This window comes from Chrysoperla carnea, chromosome 5 (genome assembly GCF_905475395.1).
Source record: "Chrysoperla carnea chromosome 5, inChrCarn1.1, whole genome shotgun sequence".
Taxonomy (NCBI): Eukaryota; Metazoa; Arthropoda; class Insecta; order Neuroptera; family Chrysopidae; genus Chrysoperla; species Chrysoperla carnea.
Genome location: NC_058341.1, coordinates 1,919,713 through 1,941,896, shown reverse-complemented (window position 1 = coordinate 1,941,896; position 22,184 = coordinate 1,919,713). Strand labels below are relative to the sequence as shown.

The following is a 22,184-nucleotide window of genomic DNA, read 5'->3' as shown; positions in this document are numbered from 1 at the left end:
ACTTAGAATTTGAAAAAATAATCCAACTAAATAATCCAACGTTCTAAGACAACGCCTTAGATCGCTCGGCCATTTAGGCCATTTTTCTGATTAAGTATTTTGCCATAAGAGTTTTCTTCAAAAACTCATACTTTTTAGAGCAATAACAAACAATAATATGTAAATTAAGAAATTTAATAATTATTTAAAAGTTTTCTCTTAATTTACACAAAACAGTGAATATAGTTAGAGTGAAGCATCAACTGAATTATAAGTGTTTGTGAATAAATAAAAAGTTTTTAATTTTAATGCATTTTATTTTTATTTTATTTTATAGATTTCACCTTCTTATTTACGTGATTTTCCACATAAATGATGAATTTCTACTTCAAATTTATTGAATATTAGTTTATCATTAATTTTATTTATTTATTTGTGATTTATCAGTTTATTACTACACTTTCGAAACGCTATTTGTCCAAAATTTTTAAAAAAACTGAATTTTATTTATCAATTAATCATCCTTTTATGCATCTTTTGTGAAAAATTCATATTGATTGGATATCGATTGGATTCAAACCGAAAATGGATTTGGAATGCATGAACAACTATTCCAAAATTTTGTTCGTAGCATCAATATTTTGAAGCGTTACAAACTTGTGACTAAACTTAGTATACCTTAATATATATTTCATATATCCATGGTATAAAAAGGATAACAAAAATAATTTTAAGGTTACCACAAATGTCCTTTGATTAAAAGACCTTAGATAAATAAATACCTCTTTTCATATATACTTGACTATAAGCTTTCATTAAAAAGACTATTTAAGAAAATTCTAATCAATAGTTTTTCTCTATTTGTAAATAAAAAGAATGCTTTAATGTTTAATTTTTAATTGGATCAAATACATTTTATTCACAACAAAATAGTCATTATAAAATAATTTATGGAAAAAAGAAGCAAAACGGAGAAAAATTTATAATAAAGGCAAATTGGATTAAGGACTTATGTTAAACTACCACATACAAAAGAGCTTTAATGTATGTAATTTTTCGTCATACCTTTTTTTAACAGTGTACCGTACCATAATTCAACTGTCAACAAGACTATCTAGTCAGGAATTAGAAAAACAAGTGAAAACAAACCATTAACTGAATTAATTGTTTACATACCATGTATAGATTCCATCTCTAACGGTTTACAAGATGGTTCCTACGAGTCCAAGACCTTGATCTATGTTGCTCATTTATGAACTCACTTTTTACGTTCATAGCACGCTAAAAAGATTTCAGATTAATATCTCTTTTCGTTTTTGAGTTATGGTGTTGTCAGACAGACAGACGGACAGCCGAAAATGGACTAATTAGGAGATTTTATGAACATCTACACCAAAATTTTATTCTTAGCATCAATATTTTTAAGCGTTACAAACTTGAGACTAATTACATTTGATGTTTAATTGCATAGTTTCAGAAATATCGTCCAAAATCCTATACAAAGACATGATTTCTGGGATTATTTCAAGCAAATTCTATAGAAAATACTTATTTTTCTTAAGAGATTTTCAATAGTTACTCGAAAATCATTCATAGTTATCAAATTAACCTTTAATTTTGGGGTATTTCTTTAATTTAGAGATTGCAAAATTGTGAATTACTTTTTACGGAACACTTAACTTTAACTTGCACTTGGCCGATTTCTCTGTTCTATTATATAACATTTAACCTTACGTGCACTTTATGTACATACATACAGTAGCTGTACGATGTACGTACACGGTCGGTAAAGTGTACCAATACCAATGAAGTCAAGGTGATATGTTTATATTTATTTAATTCTATTGTTGTTAAAATTAATTAATTAATTGACAATAACTAATAAAAAACACACGATGTAATCACGTTTTCTCTTCATATATAATAAATAAGTAATATTTTATACTTATTATAATTGGAGAACTTTTTTTGAGGACTACTTTAACCTTGGCTTATATTTTTTAACTACTTAAGTAGGTAGAAATGGTTTTTATTATGCGTGTAATTTTAATTGTACGCATGAAAATTTTATTTTATACTTTTGTATTGTTTTGTTACATGTTACGCTTTTTAACATTCAAATTGACGTTACGAAATATTTATAATTTTTTTGAATAATTTAAAAGGAAATTTTTAATTTATTATAATCTTTTGTAATATAAATAAATTCCAGAAACTTATATTAAAAAAACATGGATTTTCTTGACAAAATCTTGTAGCTTTATCATTTTAAATTGATAATAAATATATAAATCTAACATTTTGATCTCTCACAAGTACATTATTCCGGCTTTCAAATTAAAAAAACAAGTGAAAACAAACAATTAACTGAGTTAATTGATGCAATACCATGCAAAGATAGTGTTGATTACGAAATCGTTTATTTTCTTAACGTCATGTAAGTAACGAAAGATAATCACTTTTACACACAAAGTATTAAAGAGTATCTTTCCTCCACAGGATTCCTCCGATTAGGAGTTACGATGCCTCAAACAAATCGATCATATCTATGCAAGTTCTAGCAAAAATTTGAACACAATGAATCTTGTGTATCTACCTGCGTTTTTTAAAAGTGACATTAATTCTGATTTGCACATTTAAATAAAGATAGATTTATTATAAAAATATTTTTAAAACTATTTCACCATAATAAATATTATAAAGATAATTTATTTAGCGTACAACAAAATGTTTTATGTGTTGAAATCAATTGAAATATTTTTAGTATTAAATTTTTGTTTCTTACATAGTTACACTTACAACAACAACCTTGGTATACTTCTAAATAGAAAACTTAAATGCCAAGGTCTAATTTTATGTCTTTAAACAAATTGAAAAAGTACAGTCAGCAAATATTAACACAATAGAGTTGCTTTAATTTTTGCAAATATTAATTGTATCAATGAAATTAGTCATTCGAATCTTATAAACATCGAAGCATATGCAGAGTATTGGAGCAATTAATTCTGTTAGTTATCTGTACCAGCGAATAAAATGTTGTTGGAAGTAAATTGTGTATTCTTTTTAAAATTAACATTGGCGGCGAAAGGACTCTCTTAAAAGGAGTAATTTTGAATGGAATACGCCATAATTTTACTGTTTTTCTCTAGACACGTGTACCAACTTCATAAAAACATTTTAGTTATTAATTTTTTTTTAAATAGTTAATAAATTATGATAATAAATCATAATTTTAAGTATTGTCATAATATCAATAGTTTTATTATTCATATAATAAAAACGGAATAAACTTTCTTCATGTGTTATTTTAAAACAGTATTAGTTGAAAGACTTGTTGGCTACGAATACACCAGGAGCCACGTCGGTCAAATTGTGATCATGTGCTCTACTTTTCGCATAAATATACAGGCGGGATCAATCTAATCTATTATGAGTTGCAAAATTTGATGAGAGGCATCATGTTCTGACTTCAGATTGAATTTAGTTCTCCGGGTTACTTTAATAGTCAATTTTAATCTTAAAAGGTAAGAGATTGAATAACACTATAAATTAGAAAGTTGATCCTCAAGGAGGAAATACGACTTCAAGAAATGCCATAATTACATTTAATCGAAAGAAAATATACTAGCTTTAGAAAAATTGTTTAGACAAAAGTTATCAAAGACAAGAAAGGTTATTCGTCTGTGTCAATATTTTTTAAGTCTTAAGTAAATTTTCACTTAACGATCAATGGCAAATTGCAGACCAAAACAATAATCTGGCTCCTGGTTTTCAATAAAACGTAATTGCTAACTTTTGTTAATAAAAAATATATTTTATTCAATTCAATAAAGTTGAGTGAGTTTATTATTTAAGGAAAATAACAAACATGAAGTTAGTTGTTTTTAATTTCTATTGTTGTTTTTAATGTCTGACAAGTTAAAACTAACTTCAGTTCACTTCACGTCACTTATTATAGTTTTTATTTGAAAAATATTACTTAATAGTTTGTTTGATTCTAAAAACTTTAATTATAAGTTTATGATCGAAAAAGCGACGATATTTATGGAGCTCTAATTTATTATATTAGATCTTTTTAGTGCTTGTTTCAATAATTTTAGAATCAAATCATGTTATTGTCAGTAAATTACAATTATAGTCGTTCCATGCAGTCAAATTGGCAAAATATTGGCTACGGCACCCCCCGATTATTACCTATTTTGAATAAAACAAAATAAAACCTTTCTGTTTAGTTTTGAATCAAGAAAATATATCAAATAAATATTAACTGTCAAATCAAAAAAAATAATAATATTTTCATATATTTAAGTAAGTCAGATAAGTGTTAAGTCAGTCAGTCCGTTTCATTCTCTTGTGCTGTGAATTTAATTTTAAACACTTCAATTTACGTCATTCAATTGTCACGATTTTGATATCATAATATTTATTAAATGTTTTGTAAACTTATTTTTTTGTTATCACCTATAAATGAGGTGATATTTTTTTTATAAAAGTTGAATTAGCACATAATATTAATATTTAAAAATAATTTTTATGAATTCATTTAAATGTTTATATTAATTGAGGTTTAAAGTACAAAACCCTTATTAGCGGATATTATCAACAAATTTGAGGTTCCATTTTATGTATCCGTTCATGATAGAGACAATCAAATCGACGCTAGCGCTTCTAGTGGATAATTTTGGCGTTAAAAAGTGCTGTTATGATTAAATTTTTCAATTCTTTACATTAGTGAAAAATAATAATTAAATTTTGAACCACGGTATCCAAATTTCTAGAAACTTCCCAGAACTCTCAGAATATTTTAATCTAAAATTTGTTGAGAATTAATACATTTACGTGTAAGATCTTCTACGAAGAATTATTTATTGTTTTTCCAAAATCGTGCAGTTTTTATAAAATAAAAAAAAATTAATTTAATATTTATTTCAAGGTAAATTAGTTTTTGCATAATGATTTAAAAAAAATTAAATTTTTTTTTCAAACACTAGGAAAATCCACTCACAATCTTTAATTATTGATAAAATTCAATTGAAAATTCAATAAAATCAATTTTAAGAAAAACCTTCAATGCAACAAAATATGGTAATTGAAGTAGGCAATAATTATTTATATACTTTAAAGAACGCCAACCTAAATCAATCGAATTTAGTATTTTTCATAAAAGTGGGTAGATTTTTCCCTCATAGGTACATCCGTTTTCTATTTTAGTATTTATTCTCTTTAGCTTGGAAAAATTTTATATTTTTTTAAGTTCCTTAACTTTGTTTACCATTGGCAGATTGTTTATAGAGTAAATTTGTCTAAAGATGAAAATATTTTATTGTCGCTTCAGTAATGGAGTTTACCGAATCCATTTAGATAATCCAAATTAGCAAGAACTCCCCTAAGATAAAAAAAACTATCCAGGAAATAATGTAATATCAATCATCTACCAAATGAAGCATGTCTATAAAATGCTTGCTCTTAAAAATTAAAAGTATGACACAAAGAAATACCAGAAATGTATAATAAAAATTATTTATAAATAATAATAAAATTATAAACACGTTATTTATGAACAAATAATAATAGCAACAAACAATAGAGCTAAAAACAAAATGTCAGTTTAGTTTTTTAATAAAGTTTTTTTATTTTTAGCTAAAAGAGAGCAGCCAATATATACAGAGTGTCCCGTAAGTAACGTACGTTTTTTTAGCATCATGTAAAAAATAAAATTCTAAGACGAAAAGTTCTTTTCCATTTTTTGATCCGACGCGCGGATAGTTAGCTATGAATTAAAATAGGTAGCCAATCAGAAGCATTGTAACTAACGTAATAAAAAACACTCGACCCACACTGAGACTGACTAATAAACAATCATTATTATTTAAAAAAAAAAATTATTGAGTATTGAATAATTAAGTTTGAGCAATAAATAAAAAGCTTTTAACTCTGCTCAAGAACTATCCGTGCATCGGATAAAAAAATGGCAGAGAACTTTTCGTCTTAGAATTTCATTTTCTACCTGATGTAACAAAAGCATGCGATACTCACAGAACACCCTGTATATTAAATGGTAAATGGTGTCTTGTTCTATTTGGATACATAACACATAACACAAATAAAAATATCAGAGGTATTTGTATTTATAAAATGTATTTGAAATAAAAGGGAAAGTATTTAATACTTTCTGAATTGAGTAATCGACCTAGCTAATACCTTATAGTCATACTTACAGCCAGCTTAACATTACCTAGACTTGCTTAGTTACAGCTACACTTTATGTTTAAGTAACTTAACTAAATGTGGTTTGATTATAATCATCAAAAAAAATAAAAATAAATTCACATTTTTTTATATAAAAATCTGGTTTAAATGCCACACGACCTCTATATGCTAGTTTTTAACCCGACTACGGCGAGGATTATGAGTTGAATCGATATGTGAGCATGTATGTTCATCCGTTCTCTCAAAACTTTTCAAGGAAGAATTTTCTTAATCAATTAATCATCTTCGTCGTTGGTGCAAAATTCCTATCGATTTTCTATACGGCTTAGGAAAAATTAACTATCAAAGGCTGTTTTTATGCACAATTCTTAATTTTAGTATGATTGAAAACGTCTTGATCGTTCGCTGGTTAAAGAATTTAAAGTAATATTCTAATTTACTACGACAGAAGTAAAATTTTAAAGAAATTAATTCACAATTATCCACTATCGAAAAGATTATGGAATTTTCGAGAACGAATCAAAGAATTTCAAGAAAATACAATTTGAATATTGTATACAGATGTAATATAAAAATTATGAGTTAATATGAATAGGTAATAATGCAGGCGTTGAAATAAATATAAATAATAAATGTTTATGCATTTATAAATAATTTTATCGGAACTAATCAAATTATTGACTGTACAGAATTGTGTAAAAACCATCGTTTAAGGTGGACTTACTCATATTATTTATCTAAATCACTTTTTATTGACTATTTCATAAAAATTTTTAAATAAGAAGTTTTTTTTTTTTATCCTGGATATTTAGACCGTAAGATGTGACGAGTCTGGTAACGTGGGTGGCTGCCAAGGTCAATTCAACAAGAATACTACTAGATCCAATATGATGGCAGAACATGATGCCCTCCATCAAACTTTGCAACTTTTGTTTAAGGTATTTTTTGATTGGCTAACTACAAAATGAGATTAAAAATAGCCCATTTTGTATAAGCATAAGATCTGGTAATGACTTCAAAGTAACATTAAGAAACGGATTTTCTTTGATTTTAGCTTACAATGAAAAACCATTCCATCTATTTTGAGGCAATAGCGAAAAAATGAAGTACCCAAAGTTGGGTTTATCTTACGGTCAAGTATTTCAAACCGTAAAATAAAAGGTATTTCGATATGAAAGTCAATGTGAGGCACCTAGATTTTAGATAAAGTGTTTTTTTATATTATTATAATTACACTTTTATACAAAAGCCAATAAAAAATTTATGATATTTATAGAATTAACATTCCGGACGTGTGCTAAGAACAATTTTTCAGATCATTCATAGTCAGTCACTCGGGGTCTGTATGCGCGATGTTGTTTTTTAATCTTGTATATGTTTCTTGAACACATATGTGGTTAACCTTGAATCCAAAGTAAATAACTTATTGAATTTTTGATGCACAATTTTACTATATGTATAAATATAAAATAAATAATAAAATACTATCTGTATACTTATTTTGAAAAGTATTTAATCATGAAGAAAAATCATGAAAATCCATCATATTTCATTTATTATCAGAGCTAATATCTAAAAATATGTATGTATGGAAATGTTAATTCTATTTTCATATCGTAAATAGAAAATCTATCGCTATTATTAGAAATAGAATTTTCAATTCTTATTGGATGTTCAAGAAGCTTTTATTAAAAATATTAGACCAATTTTTCTATGAATTTTCTTGAAATCCATTTTGGAATTTTATAATTACCTTCTGTGTTGAGTTTTATCAAAATTAGAAAAAATCCGAAAAATCTAAAAAAAATTTGTTGTTTCAGAATTTGATAAAACTCGGTTTATATACTAAAATTGACCTAAAAAATTCAAAAATTGTATTGATTTAAGAGTTGGTCCAATAGTTTCCGAGAAAAACGACATTTCTGACCGATTTTGGCAATTTTTTCAAAAACTATTCATCCAATCGTTCAACAAACCCAATTTTTGTGTTTTTTGGGTCAAATTAACCTTATAAACTGAGTTTAACCAAATTCCGAAATATAAAAATTTCCTCGATTTTTTTGAAAATTTCTTAAGGGGTACCCCTTCAAAAAAATCGAAAAAATCTAGAAAATTTTTTTGTTTCGGAATTTGATGAAACTTGATTTATAAAGTAATTTTGACCTAAAAAATTCAAAAATCGCATCTAATTCTTGATTGGGCGAATAGTTTCTGAGAAAAACGATATCTCCGTCCGATTTTTGCGATTTTTTCGAAAACTATTCATCCAATCGATAAATAAACCCAATTTTTGTATTTTTTGGGTCAAATTTACCTTATAAACTGAGTTTGACCAAATTCCGAAATATAAATTTTTTTTTCGATTTTTGAAAATTTCTTAAGGGGTACCCCTTCAAAAAAATGGAAAAAATCAAGAAAATTTTTTTGTTTCAGAATTTGATAAAACTCGATTTAGAGGGTAATTTTGACCCAAAAAATACAAAAATCGTATTCATTTGACGATTAGATGAATAGTTTTCAAGATAACGTCAGAAATCCACCTAAGACCTCGTTTTTCTTTGAAAGTACACGCCCAATCGATAAAAGAACCTGATTTTTGAATTTTTTGGGTCGAAATTATCTTATTTATTGAGTTTTATCGAAATTGAAGACAATGAAATTTTTCGAGTTTTTGGAATTGATCCAAACATTTTAGCATCCTGTAGGTAGTGTAGACAAATCAACACTTCTCTAAGAGTACTGATTGTAAAATATTTCCACATCATTTCAAATTTCCCACATAATAATAAATAGGTATTAGAGGTGTATTTATGTACAAAAATACCAACCATATCAAATGACAAGATTTTAAACTTTTATTTATACCTTCTATACCACCTGTACAGGGTATACCACCACACTTAATACAAGTTAAATAAAAGTAAAGAAAATATGAAAAGAATAAAAGCGCTGTGAAAGAATATAAACAGTGAAAAATCAGTCCAGAAAAATATTTTTTTTAATTAAAATTAGAACAAGTGAAATTTACTAAATTTCAAAAATCCCCGACAAATTTTACGGCTACGGAACCCTAATCTCGCACTTATGGCGTATCTAAGAACACTCCTCATTAAATTACCTTTCAAACGAAATGAAAAAAATCAAAATCGGTTCATCCGTTTAGACGCTATATGATGCCACAAACAGACAGACATACACACAGCGGTCAAACTTGTAAAAAAAAGTTTATTTGCTTAGTAGTAAATCCAACTTTCTGTTCATTTAAAATTCGAGTTGCTGAACTATAAAGCCACATATGAAAAACACACGAAAAAAATTTCTATTCGTGAAAACTTCCTTTTATATTGAATTAAATAAAAGCTTTCTTTTAGAAAACCTCTAAATCAATTAATTTTTCATTTTTAACAACAACATACGAATATTGCTAATTAAGTAAATCAAATGAGTTTTTCTTTGGATTAGAGACGGGTGACACTCTGTATTTGTCTAAACTTACATAAGATTTTGTAATAAATCGTGAAGTTATATGTTTTGGTGTAAATATTTTTTCCCTCTATTGTTCATCGTATAGCGAAGAAAATGGCAAATCACACGTTAAAATTTTTAAAATATTTCACGTGAGATTCTACATATAAGAAAATAGTGAAAGAAAACGGGGGTGTTTTCCTTAGAGGATAAACTACCACAAATTTGGCCCCAACAATTTTTTGGTTTGAATTGTGGTAAACAAACGGCTTCATAAATTCTATATTAACTTCACATTTCGCGTGAGTGAATCAATTATTCACACTACCGTGTGAATAAACACTCCAGATACAATGTTTCAAAAATATGTAGATGAAGATACATACACATACGACTAACTCCAGACAGATCCAGACTTCGATACAAAACTAAGGATGATGTCTTTTGAGTACAATATCTTATGATAAATCTTAACAATAACAATGCTATATATTCATTCTCTTGAACGAACGATGATATGTAACATAGGGAGGGGGTAGTGGTTGATATGGAAAAACTACCATCATAAAACTATAAACATCTTTATTTTCCTTAAATACTATTTATGTGTATCTTGTTTGTGTACGGGGAGGGATACTACAGATAATATTGTAAGATATGCATCCTAGACATTTATGTGTATGGTATTGAAAACCAGAAATATGATTTCAATAAACAGGATATATTGTATCCTGTATATCTATCCTGTTCAATATTTTTATATGATTTGCTATTTATAGATTTTTATCTTAAATACCTGCTATGGAAACATTTCAATTATATGCCTCAATGACCGAATAAAAATAAAAAGAGTCCAGTATATGTGACTGTCTCTTACTACGAAAGTTTCATTTACAACGTTTCATTGCCTTAAATATGACTGAAGAAGTTGGAATAAACGAACGAATCCGTATTCACTGTTCAATAGTAAAATTGCAACACATTTTGCAACAACACAATTGCAACAAAAGTATCGTCAGTAGCTACCTTTTATTCTGTGAACAAGATGGCGTTGGTTAAAATGCGCTTTGAGTTACGATTTTAAAGACATTAGCCACAATAATCTCAAAAAAGTACTCGAAAAACATTTATGCATATTTTAAAATTTAAATAGACAAACTTTATCAATAATTTTGTGAACTAATTTACATGTTATTCGACGAAAATGACGTAAATTATTATTCTTAAAAATCAAAAACATTCACAGGTAAGATAAAAAAAAGTAATAAAAACAGATTTTTAATATCAACACCAGGTTAAACATTGACTGAGATAAAATTGTAAACAAAACTATTAAAAACAATTTTATTTAATAATATTTTTAAAATAATATTATTTTATATACATGAACTTAAATAAAAAATATATTACGTCATTATTTTTAAAAGATCAAATAATTGATCAATTTTATTTTAAATTCAGAGAAAAAGAAAAACCATTTACGGGGAAATTATTTTACCCGTGTGTTGATTATATTTTCAGTTTAGAGGTCAAAAGTTGACACTAATGATTAATTGAAAATTATACCAACTCAATTATCTCGTAGAAACTACAGACGTTGGTCCATAAAAGTTTTTCCATATAGTAATTAAGTCGTAATTATTACAAAAATTGCAATTTGGAAAGTACTAAAAATTAATAAAAATCATTTTACAAAAATTTTTTGTTCACTGTTTAATGTTCAATCAACAAACTGTGAAGTTCAAAACCCCTCAATTCTCAGAATAATTTAATTTTTAATCGCTGTTCAAATTTGATTGGTTCATACAAGGCATGATAAAAATAAAATTTTTAAATAAAATCAACGTATGCATACAGGTTGTATTCATTTAAAACAGATTATTTAGAAATATGATGGCCATATTAACTGACATTAGTAATTTTTCCAAGAGGAAATGAAAATTGTTCTGGCAAACATCTGATCGTATATAAACAAAGTTGGCACCTGCCTAGTATCGAATGAGCGAGAAACTAAATGTATAATAGAAATAAATATTGATACACATAATTTTCAAGTGTATGTACAATTAAAATAAATACAAGCTGTTTATAAGATAAGTTAGTGTGACGTATATGTACTATTGACGTACTTACATATACGATATTAAAAGTTAAATTCAATTGTGTTTTTGTTATTAATTAGATCATTTGATCAAATAAAACATTTAAAGACACATGTAATTATTAAGGATGTATGAGCGCCTGGACAATTTTGAATAAAAGGCTTGATTTTTGTTTGTCCCCCGAATCAAAAAATGGACGATATAATGACCGCTATGTGTGTCTGCCTGTGGCATCGTAGCGCCTACACTGGTGAACCAATTTGGATTTTTTTTGTTTCGTTTGAAAGGTAATTTAATGGGGAGTGACCTTAGCTATGTTTCAAATGCGGTTTTAGCATTCCATGCCCGGAACAACTAAAAAATAGGCGATGATCCTCAAAATCGGTTCAGTTTGGAGAAGGCTCTAAGAAAAAGATAATTTAATGGAGTGTGTTCTTCGATACGTTTCAAGCGCGAGTTTAAGGTTCCGTATCAAAAAATTTCTCGGAGTTTATTTAAATTTTGTAAATTTCATTTGTTAATTGAGTTCGAATCTTTTCAGTAAACAATAACTGAAAAGAACTGGCCGTCATATTATTTTTAATTTTTCATTAAAGTTTTGATGATAGTCTTTTGTAAGATAGTTGATTATTTTGAATTGAATTGAAAAGATGTTATCACTTTCTATAAAATAAATTTTCAGAATATATTTATTAATATTTTTATCATTTAATAATCACACCAGATTATACAAATACACTTGAAAATAAGATAATTGAAGGTTATCTAATTGTAAGCCTAACTATAGCACATTTATACTGGTATTGGTATTGTTTTATTTCATATCAAATAAATAAATAACTTTTGTTATTTATTTTATGAAAATAATTAATTAATATATATATATATATTTTTTTTTTTTTTTTTGAGTGCTTTTAATCAAAATCCATACGTCAGATTCATATAATTAATGCTATTTAGACTAGATCATGTGGGTACTATTGTCCCGAAATGAATTCAAAATATTTTTCCAGTTTATTATACTATCTTTTGAAAAAACGAATTTAGAACATTGAATCCAAATTCATTACAGTTCTCAGTTTTAGGGTACCTTACCCAAAGAATACCAATATGGGATCGGACTAAATTTTATTATCATTTCAGATGAAGAACGTGAAGTTACAAATTTCAAAGTTAACATTATATTAAAACTAAGGTGCATTTTTAATTACTTTTATACTTGTAAATACTATGAATAAATTATATTATTAAAAATTGATAAAGATCAAATGTCCTGTATGCATATTAATTAGGAGATTGTATACTTTATTTAAGTAGCAAAAAATATTTTAATTAATTGATTTAAATCAATCAATTATTATTTTTGACGTGATAATATTATTTAAAAAAATATAACAAGTAACTTTGAAATATGACTTTCTCAAATAAACAAATTTTTTTATTATTGTTGTTCCGACACGGTCCACTTGTTAATTTTAACAACAACAACAAAATAGTATTTATAATTGATCTAAAAATTGGGATATTTACAAAGATTTCTTAGAAATGAGGTAAGAAGAGAGAAGAGTGGAATAAGAGGTATTGTTTTATAAAAAAAATGTAAATTAACACTTTAAAACAAATCATTTATGTTAATTTGAATAAAAAAACAAGTAAAAACAAACAAGTGACTGAGTTAATTGTTGAAATACCCGGTATAGAAAGTTTTGATGAGGTGATGATTCTCAAAACCGTTTCAGTTTGGAAAAGGCTCTAAAGAAAAAAGGTATTATTATAATGGAAAGTGTTCTTTAATTTGTTTCATTTATTTTTTATACCATGCATATATGTAATATGCAAGGTATACTAAGTTTAGTCCCAAGTTTGTTTAATAAATTTTCTTGATGAATATTTTTTAAATAGTGTCTTAATTTGTTCTCTAGTATGTGTTTTATGTACATTTTAGCTTTTCAAGTGAAGTTTAAACTTAACTTAAACTATATTATTATTTGTACATAAGTTTTCAAACTAATCATATAAATTAAAAGCGGATTTAACAGCAACATAAACGAACTTGTTTCATAAGCAAGCAATATAAAACATACACAAAGTGAATTATTTGTAGAGTTAGTAAGTATACAGTGTTCAGGATTGATCTAGTGCTGGATGGATGCAGTGGTATTGGTTGGTATTGGATGCGGGGGCGTCATCTCATATACATACATACATACAACAAATGTTGAATTAATTTACATAAATTACTTTTGTGACATTATTGTTCAAATTATTTGTTATATATAAAATTTATAATAAATTACAACACACCAACTGTTTTATTTTATATCAAAACTAAAATCAATATCAATGAAATTAAAAGTTTTATATAACATAACTATTTTAGGTAAATATACTCCTTAGTTTTGGATTGCATTGGAGGTAGGTATTTCATTTTGATTGACAAATTAATGTAAAAACACTGATAACCCGATCATCTTAGACAAAAAAAGGGATCAACCCCGGAATCTAACGGAATAAGCTGAATACTTGTACAAATGCCGTCTAAAGTCACATATGGTAATATGTCCGCGTCCTTAGATATTCAAGGTCAAAGGTCGCTAAAAAAAAAAATTTTTTTTTTGTGAATATTTCGTTTCAATCGTTTTTACATTTATTATAAAAGTTGAAGAGGATAAAATTATCTTCAAACATCTAAAACTATTTTTTAACTCCTGAACCAAAAAAAGGAGTGTTATAAGTTTGACCGCTATGTGTATTTATCTGTCTGTCTGTGGCATCGTAACGCCTAAAAGGATGAACCAATTTTGTTTCGTTTGAAAGGTAATTTAATGAAGAGTGTTTTAGGCTATGTTTCAAGTGCGAGTTCTGTACCCGGAACAACTAAAAAATCTTCAAAATCGGTTCTGTTCAAGGAAAAAAATAATTTAATAAAGAGTGTCTGTCATCTTAGAAATGTTTCAAATGCCAGTTCAGGATTCCGTAGCCCGAAAAATTTGTCAGAGATTTTTTAAATTTTGTAAATTACACGCGTCTTTCGATTAAATGCAATAATGAAATATTTTTAAGTGGTTTTTCCTCCAAAAGCTAACGATTTTCGTTTTTTTTATGAGGATTATCTTTCTAATTTTAAAGTGTTATCCATCCTGTATTTCAATTTAAAATCAGACTATATAAATATTGCAAACTTGTGAGAGATGTGGGAGTTTTAATATCTACAAACACTGAACTGCTATGTACAAAACATAACACAATAAATATTAAAATGTAATTAGGAATTGTATCAAAATTATATTCTAAAATTAATTATAACTTTTATTACTTATTGCTTTTATTTATATATTCATAGATTTGTCGATCTCTATTATATATAATTCATTTCACACTCGAGTTTCTCCTATTTCATGTTAAATCTGTTCAAAACAATAAGATTGGGTTTTTTTGGCGATATATATTTTGCAATATAAATTAATTCTATTATTTTAAAGGCGTGTACACAAATCAAATGAAAAACTGGTTTCTATGAAATTAGCTAATTCTTGACATGGAAGTCATATTAATAAACAGTTATTGGTACTACAGCGGCTTTTTATTTTTGGGTCAAAATACACCGTTTTATCGAAATTGAAGACAACTTTTTGACGATTAATATGGAGATTGGTGCTATATTTCCTATCGAAATTCTACATAAATTTAAATCCTAGAAAATTAAAATTTTCAAGGTGTCGAGTGGTAAAACACCTCATCCTTTTTAAAAAAATTCAAGCAAATTTTTAAAACTCCATTAAGATAAAGTAAGTAACTCACGATGACACGAAGAATATATTAAAAATTGAAAATAAAAAAACTTACCACACATTAAAATTAATAATTTAAAAAGATTTATGAATTTCATAATTTTTTTTTGTTTTTTGAAAGCATCTCTTGCTTACCTGGAAACAAAAAGAAAGAACTATTGTTAAATTATGTCACCATCAAATTATTATAATTTTAAGACTTATCATTTTTAAAGCGGCTTTCAAATTTATAACTATTTATTTTTGCACGAGAATAATTTCATAATTTTGATTGAGATTTTAATAAAATCACGATATAATTAATTTCATAAATTTTAAATATTTGTTCTCAATTAAATCATAAATTTTTCATTTGAGTGAAACTAATTTTTCTATTTTATAATTTCTAGATAGTTCATTTAGAATATATTATAATTAAATTTTAAATTAAAGTTTTTATATTGTACGTATCTGATGCAATAAATTAAGAAAGAAAAACTTTATTATTTTTTTTTGCATAAATCATATTTCCTTACATTGAATAAAAAAATAATAATTGCTAAAAATTAGTAATAGTTGTACACTTTAATAATGAAGTGGCCTCACTTATTTAATCAGATAAATTTGTTACAATATTAATTATTAAATACGATATAATATGAAAAAACCCCGTTGAACAATTAACAAAGCCTATAATTTTTTATTAATCATCCTCTCATAAGCAGCATGTTCTGGCTGTCGTATTAAAAAATAGAAAATGTGTCGAATACTTATCAACTCAAGAAGTAGATTTTTTCTGAAAATTTAAAACACGTTTCTTTTTCTTTGAAGTAAATTAAGTATCTACACCCATAAACAATTTTTACTTTTGTATATAAATAAAATTACCAATTTTAATATATCGTTACAAATGAATATCAAACAGAGGATGCTGAAGATATTTATGATAAAATAATATAAATGGAAACCCCCCACGACCTTCTAAATAAAAACATATTGAACATACGTTCGTCCGTTCGTACGGTACGATTGACTCTAAATTACAAGTTATGTGTTAAAAATGTACTTGATTTGAATTGATTGTCTATTCAACAAACATGCAACTTTCTCTTCAAATATTATTAACTACTTTATTATTAACTATAGCTAAAAACCAATGAAATTAGTTATGAATATGTCTGGACATTTTATATTATAAACACTAGCCGTTAACCGTCTGCATCGTTGGATAGTTTCATTCCATGTCTTTTTCATTCCTATAAGGTCTACTTGATTCTCTTGAGATATTCGAACTTACTTATCGTCAGCATCAAAGAGGTCAGTTCGCTTGAAATATAGCCGACAAACCAAAGTCGACATATCTAACGGAAGGTCAAACGGCGGAGAAAACTATTTTACCATGCTACAACCTCTGGCTTAGAATGGAACTACGATAACAGGCTTATTCTGCGTTTCATCAGACATTGAATAAATAAAAAGATATTAAGAAACCATAGTAACTTATAACAATACTGTCTAAATGTATTCATTTTTATAGTTTAGTCATTATATAGATCATAACTTTTTTTTTAATTTAAATCGGCATTGACTCTTTGAGGTGATTAATGAGCAAAGAACATTGTCGTTAAAAAATTGAATGATTACATACAGATGCACCAACGCTTATTATATAAAAATAATGATAAATACTTTTTACTACTTGATAAATATGCAATAACCATCGACCGACATTATAATAATTAGCGATTTATTAATTTTTTTTGTATTGATACTTAATTTGATATAATCAATTATATTTTATGTGGTGGAGAATGCAAAACTCTTGCCGGAGATTATATATTTTATATATTGTATTGAAATTATGTAAAAAAATTGTCGTTTTATTAAAAGAAATATCAAGTTATTAAAATGTTATTTAATAAATTACATTTTTATTTTAAAAGGAAACATTTATGAAGGTGATTTCACATGTGAAGGTGGATATGTCACGTCACCCAAACACCATACATTGCTGGTAAATTCTTTGATTTTCAAGGCAGTTGAATCGTTACATAGCTTTTCTTAGGAATTCAATCAAATTGAAATATATTATTAATAAAAGCATTCTGTAGAATCAATATTTTAAAGCGTTACAAACTTGGGATTAAATCTAGTATACCTTGAAATATATTACACATATACAGGGTATAATAAATTTGTTACACTATGTAGAGAGTAAAATAACTTTGGAAAACTAGTAAATTACGTGAGAATTCGAAGTATAAAACAATAATAATTTGTTAAGAAAATCCCCAAGAAACGATATATCATATTGAGAGAAATTGAGACACAAGACAAAACTAAAGCCCATCTTACTTAAACGACAAACTATAAATATTTATATTTCAAAAATTTTGTAATAAATTTACTATAAACAATTTAAAGATGATTATAAACGTCCTAATAAATATAAAAACTTTAGTTAGGTATTGTGGTCTGGTTTGGATACATCTTTAAAGATGAATATGAAGGGATGGATGCTGTGTACACGCTCTGGGCTGAGTTTGTTACATATTGTGAGTGAATCAGAAGAAACATCTGCTGCCACATTACTTTGAAAGTATTATAAGCAGAAGATGACACCTGCTTACCTGTTTTCTTCAGAACAACTATAAACAAAACACGAACACCAGAGGAGTTTGGAAGAGCTTAGTTACTTACAGTACCTATGTATGTATGTACATCATCTTTGAAGAGGTTTAAGAGGAGAAGCTGCGTTACATCGTAACATGAATGCATTGCAAATATTATGTAACTTATATAAAAATATTCATACATAAATTTTTATAGAAAATAAAGTTATATAAAAGCTTTATACGTAAAATTTATAGAAATCGATTTTGTGTACAGAAATAGGTTTAAGATCAGAGCAACGAGTGATGAACGTGTAATTATAGATCAATATAACCGGAATACATACTAAATTAACGGTTCTGGGTAATAAAGTCATAATATTAAGCTGGGTTGTGGGTCACTCAGAAATTCATGGAAACAAAGAGATTGAAAAATCAATTTATGATCAGACCAACTAAACTAAAAGTTATTTGGTGATTTTTAATGTTATTTTTATTATTTTAAAATATAAAATTCTGCTTGTGAACTGAATAAATTGACACACTAAAGAAATAAATTAACACAATCAAGTAAATTCATTGAAGGTGATTTTATAAAAATACTTGCATATTAAAAGTATATTTAATAAAAATATCTATTCATATTTTCTTTTCTTATCACAATAGAAAGAAATTTTCATTGAATACAAAGTTATGGAATTTATTCGTAATATTGTTATAGGAATTTTTAACTCACACGTTTTTATATAGAAAAATAACTTTGTTTTCGTATTTAGATAACTTTAATTTCTCCTTCGTTACCTTTGAAACTTACATTTTCTTAGACTTTTAAAACTCGGTATATTTACCTTCGACTCGATTACAATAAATGTAGTAATACAGTAGTTTCGATAATGGGTAAGGAAAAACTCAATTTAAATAAAACAAAGCATTGTAATATATGTAATGCTATTGTGTTTTTATTTCTCGTATTAGATGTATATACAAATAAACAATATCATTTTTGAATGATTGGTAGAAAGCGGTATGGAAATCCGATTATCGAAAACTCTACTGTATAGAAAATTAGGTTATGTATTATTTTCAAGATGTTTACATCAAAAACTTATTATTATTTTTTTATTAAAAACATCATAATTTCATCATATTACGTACAAAGATTGAGAATAATTGGATTGGTAAGAAGTAATGCAAAAGTATGTTGGTTAAGTTAGGTAAAAACTTTTTAAAATTCTTATTATCAGAGACAGCAAATCAAGCCAACTTATATTAACAAGAGAAATAAAATAACATTAAAAACCGTTAAATAATATAAAATATTTTCAATAATTTTAATGGAATCCGTTATATCATACTAAATTTAGAAATGTTTCAAAAAAAAAAAAAAATTATTAAATAAAAATATACTGATTGTATTTTTTACAACTGTATATACAGTTTTAAATGACTATTTTTAAATGTGCATAGATCAAAAACTATTTTGTATTTTCTATGTCCACTTTGAAAGAATACAACCTGTATAAAACCAGCCAGCATTATGAATGAGTACATCCATCCATCGTGTACTTGTTAAATATGTTAAGTAGATTTTTGCATACTTAATTATTATTTTATTTTTTTAGTTATGTAGACTTTGAGTATCACAGATATTGAAAGTTTTTTTATTTATCGTTTCCTCAGCAGTTTTTAAAATTTAATTTATTGATTGCTTTTTAAAAAAACATATTTTAATGTAATTTGAAACAATAAGGTTCGCGCACACGTGTTTGAATCAATATTTCATTAATCAAATTTTTAAAATTTAATATTTTGATTAAAATTGCAATTAAGTTTTTATTATCGTTGTGATATAAAGAAAATGTTTTTGATAATTTTGTAACTATATCTGGGTAGATTTAACAAAACTGTGTTAAAAAATAGTGCAGTTATAGTCCTGGAGCCAGTGACAATAAAACTGCTCTTACACGGATTTCGCATATGAATCAATACTATTTAAAGATAGGTACAATATGGACTAGGTGTGACAGGGTAGGTGGACTAGGTGTGACAAATTTATTTCCATGAAAATGCAAAATACTTGTATAAAAATATAAAAAATATTTCTACCGGGATAAACCCTGACACACCTAGTCCATATTGTACTTATCGTTAAATAGCATTGATTCATATGCGAAATTTCGAAATCAATGCAAGTGCAGTTTTACTATCACGGGCTCCCCGCTTATATTTAATTAAATTTCTAAGTATGTTTAAAAACAGTTAATCGAATCTATAAATAAACACGATTTGATTTAAAATGGTCTATAAATAGTTGCTCTGTGTTGTGTTGTAAATTACATAATCACCACATCTCAACAGAACCATTACACAAAGTCGGGTAACAACTGAATAATGTTAAACACATCTTGGTCTTGTTACAATGATCTGATGACTGCTGCATGGCGATACTGGTACATAAATAAAATAAGATAATGTTTTGGTAACAAAACAGAATCGTGTTTAGACAAGAACGTGTTAGATAGAAGCGAAAGGCCTTGCACAACACAACACTGGAGTTGTTCTTTTTTATACACTATTTACACTCAGTTTATACAGAAAATTGAGTCGGTTACATGCTCGAGAGGTTTATTTTAAGGTAGTACGAGTAACAAGGCAATTTTAGATTTAGGGTTGAAATTATTTGTACCTTATTTTCAATTTTGATGATGAATTTTGTTATAACTTCATAAATGTAGACAAAAAATAATAATACATTTTGTCCACACCTGCCTTGCTTTTCGAAATATCGAAAGCTAAATAATTAAACGAAATTTTCAATTTTCGATATTTTGAAAATTACTCCAGATATCGAAAATTTGTATTCATACTTTTCGTCTTGTATAGTCAAGTTAAAAGATAATCCATCAAAATTGATCATACACACTTATACAACTTAAAAATTAACTTTTTCGTGACGATGCTGGGCTCTTATTCTATACTCGTCGCAGAAACAAAACACTAAAAAAGGTCAAAATTAGAAAATTTTGAACAGTAAGTTAAATTTCAAATCCGAACACATTCAAATCCGACTAACTGTTCAAATTTTTCGAATTTCATTGCTTCGTTTCTGCGACTAAACGTTTTTCTAGTTGCACTCAATATACTACACCAAACAAAAAAGAACATACCCTGTGTTCTGTTATAGACTAAGATATAAAAGAATTGTCTAGTTTGAATTGCATTCAGTAACAACAACAGCAAAAATAAAATGCATCTGAATTACACAACAAAATACTAACATGTTGTTTGTTTGTTGTTTCTTGGGAGAAAGGCCACGTTCATACAAAATAATAAACAAGATTGATATGACGGACTAACTGGTCTGTCCGTCTGATTGCAGACTGATTTACAACATACTGAAATATAATGCAAACTATTTATTATTACGAGTTTAGATTTTATCATAAATAAATAATAATTGTAATAATACTAGTTTATGTCTGTACTTAGAAGTGTACTTCAAAAAAGTTACACTTTGTGGTACTTTAAGCTTGAGTGCACTTGCTTAGCGGTTGTTCATTTGGTCTAAGTGTCTAAGAGAGATCTTTACCCATCTGATAACCAGATGACACATATCTTTTGTGAAACTTGATTGATTTATAAACGCGCCTATGATCGACCCGAGAAGTCTCAAAAATCGATCCGAGAAGTTATTCTTCGTATGGAATTTTTGGCGATATTACAAAATTTATGAATCCAATCATCAAATGAACCCGATTTTTGTTATTTTTGGGTCAAAATTACCTTTTTTACTGAGTTTTATCAAAATCGGAGACTAAAAATTTTTTTCGATTTATCGTATTTTTCTTAAGGGGTACCCCTTAGAAAAAATCGAAAAAATCTAGAAAAAATTTTTATTTCAGAATTTGATAAAATTAGGTTTATAGAGTAATATAGACCCAAAAAATATAAAAATCGCATTCATTTGACGATTAGATGAATATTTTTCGAGATACAGTCAGAAATTCACCTGAGATCTCGTTTTTCTCTGAAACTACGCTCCCAAT

General features: G+C 26.8%; 1 protein-coding gene across 2 annotated transcripts in view; it reads right to left on the bottom strand.

Moving 5' to 3' along the window:
- Positions 1–22,184, bottom strand: part of LOC123301883 (RNA polymerase II elongation factor Ell) — a 145,182-nt gene that overhangs the window by 94,442 nt on the left and 28,556 nt on the right. The gene's annotated exons all lie outside the window — the stretch shown is intronic.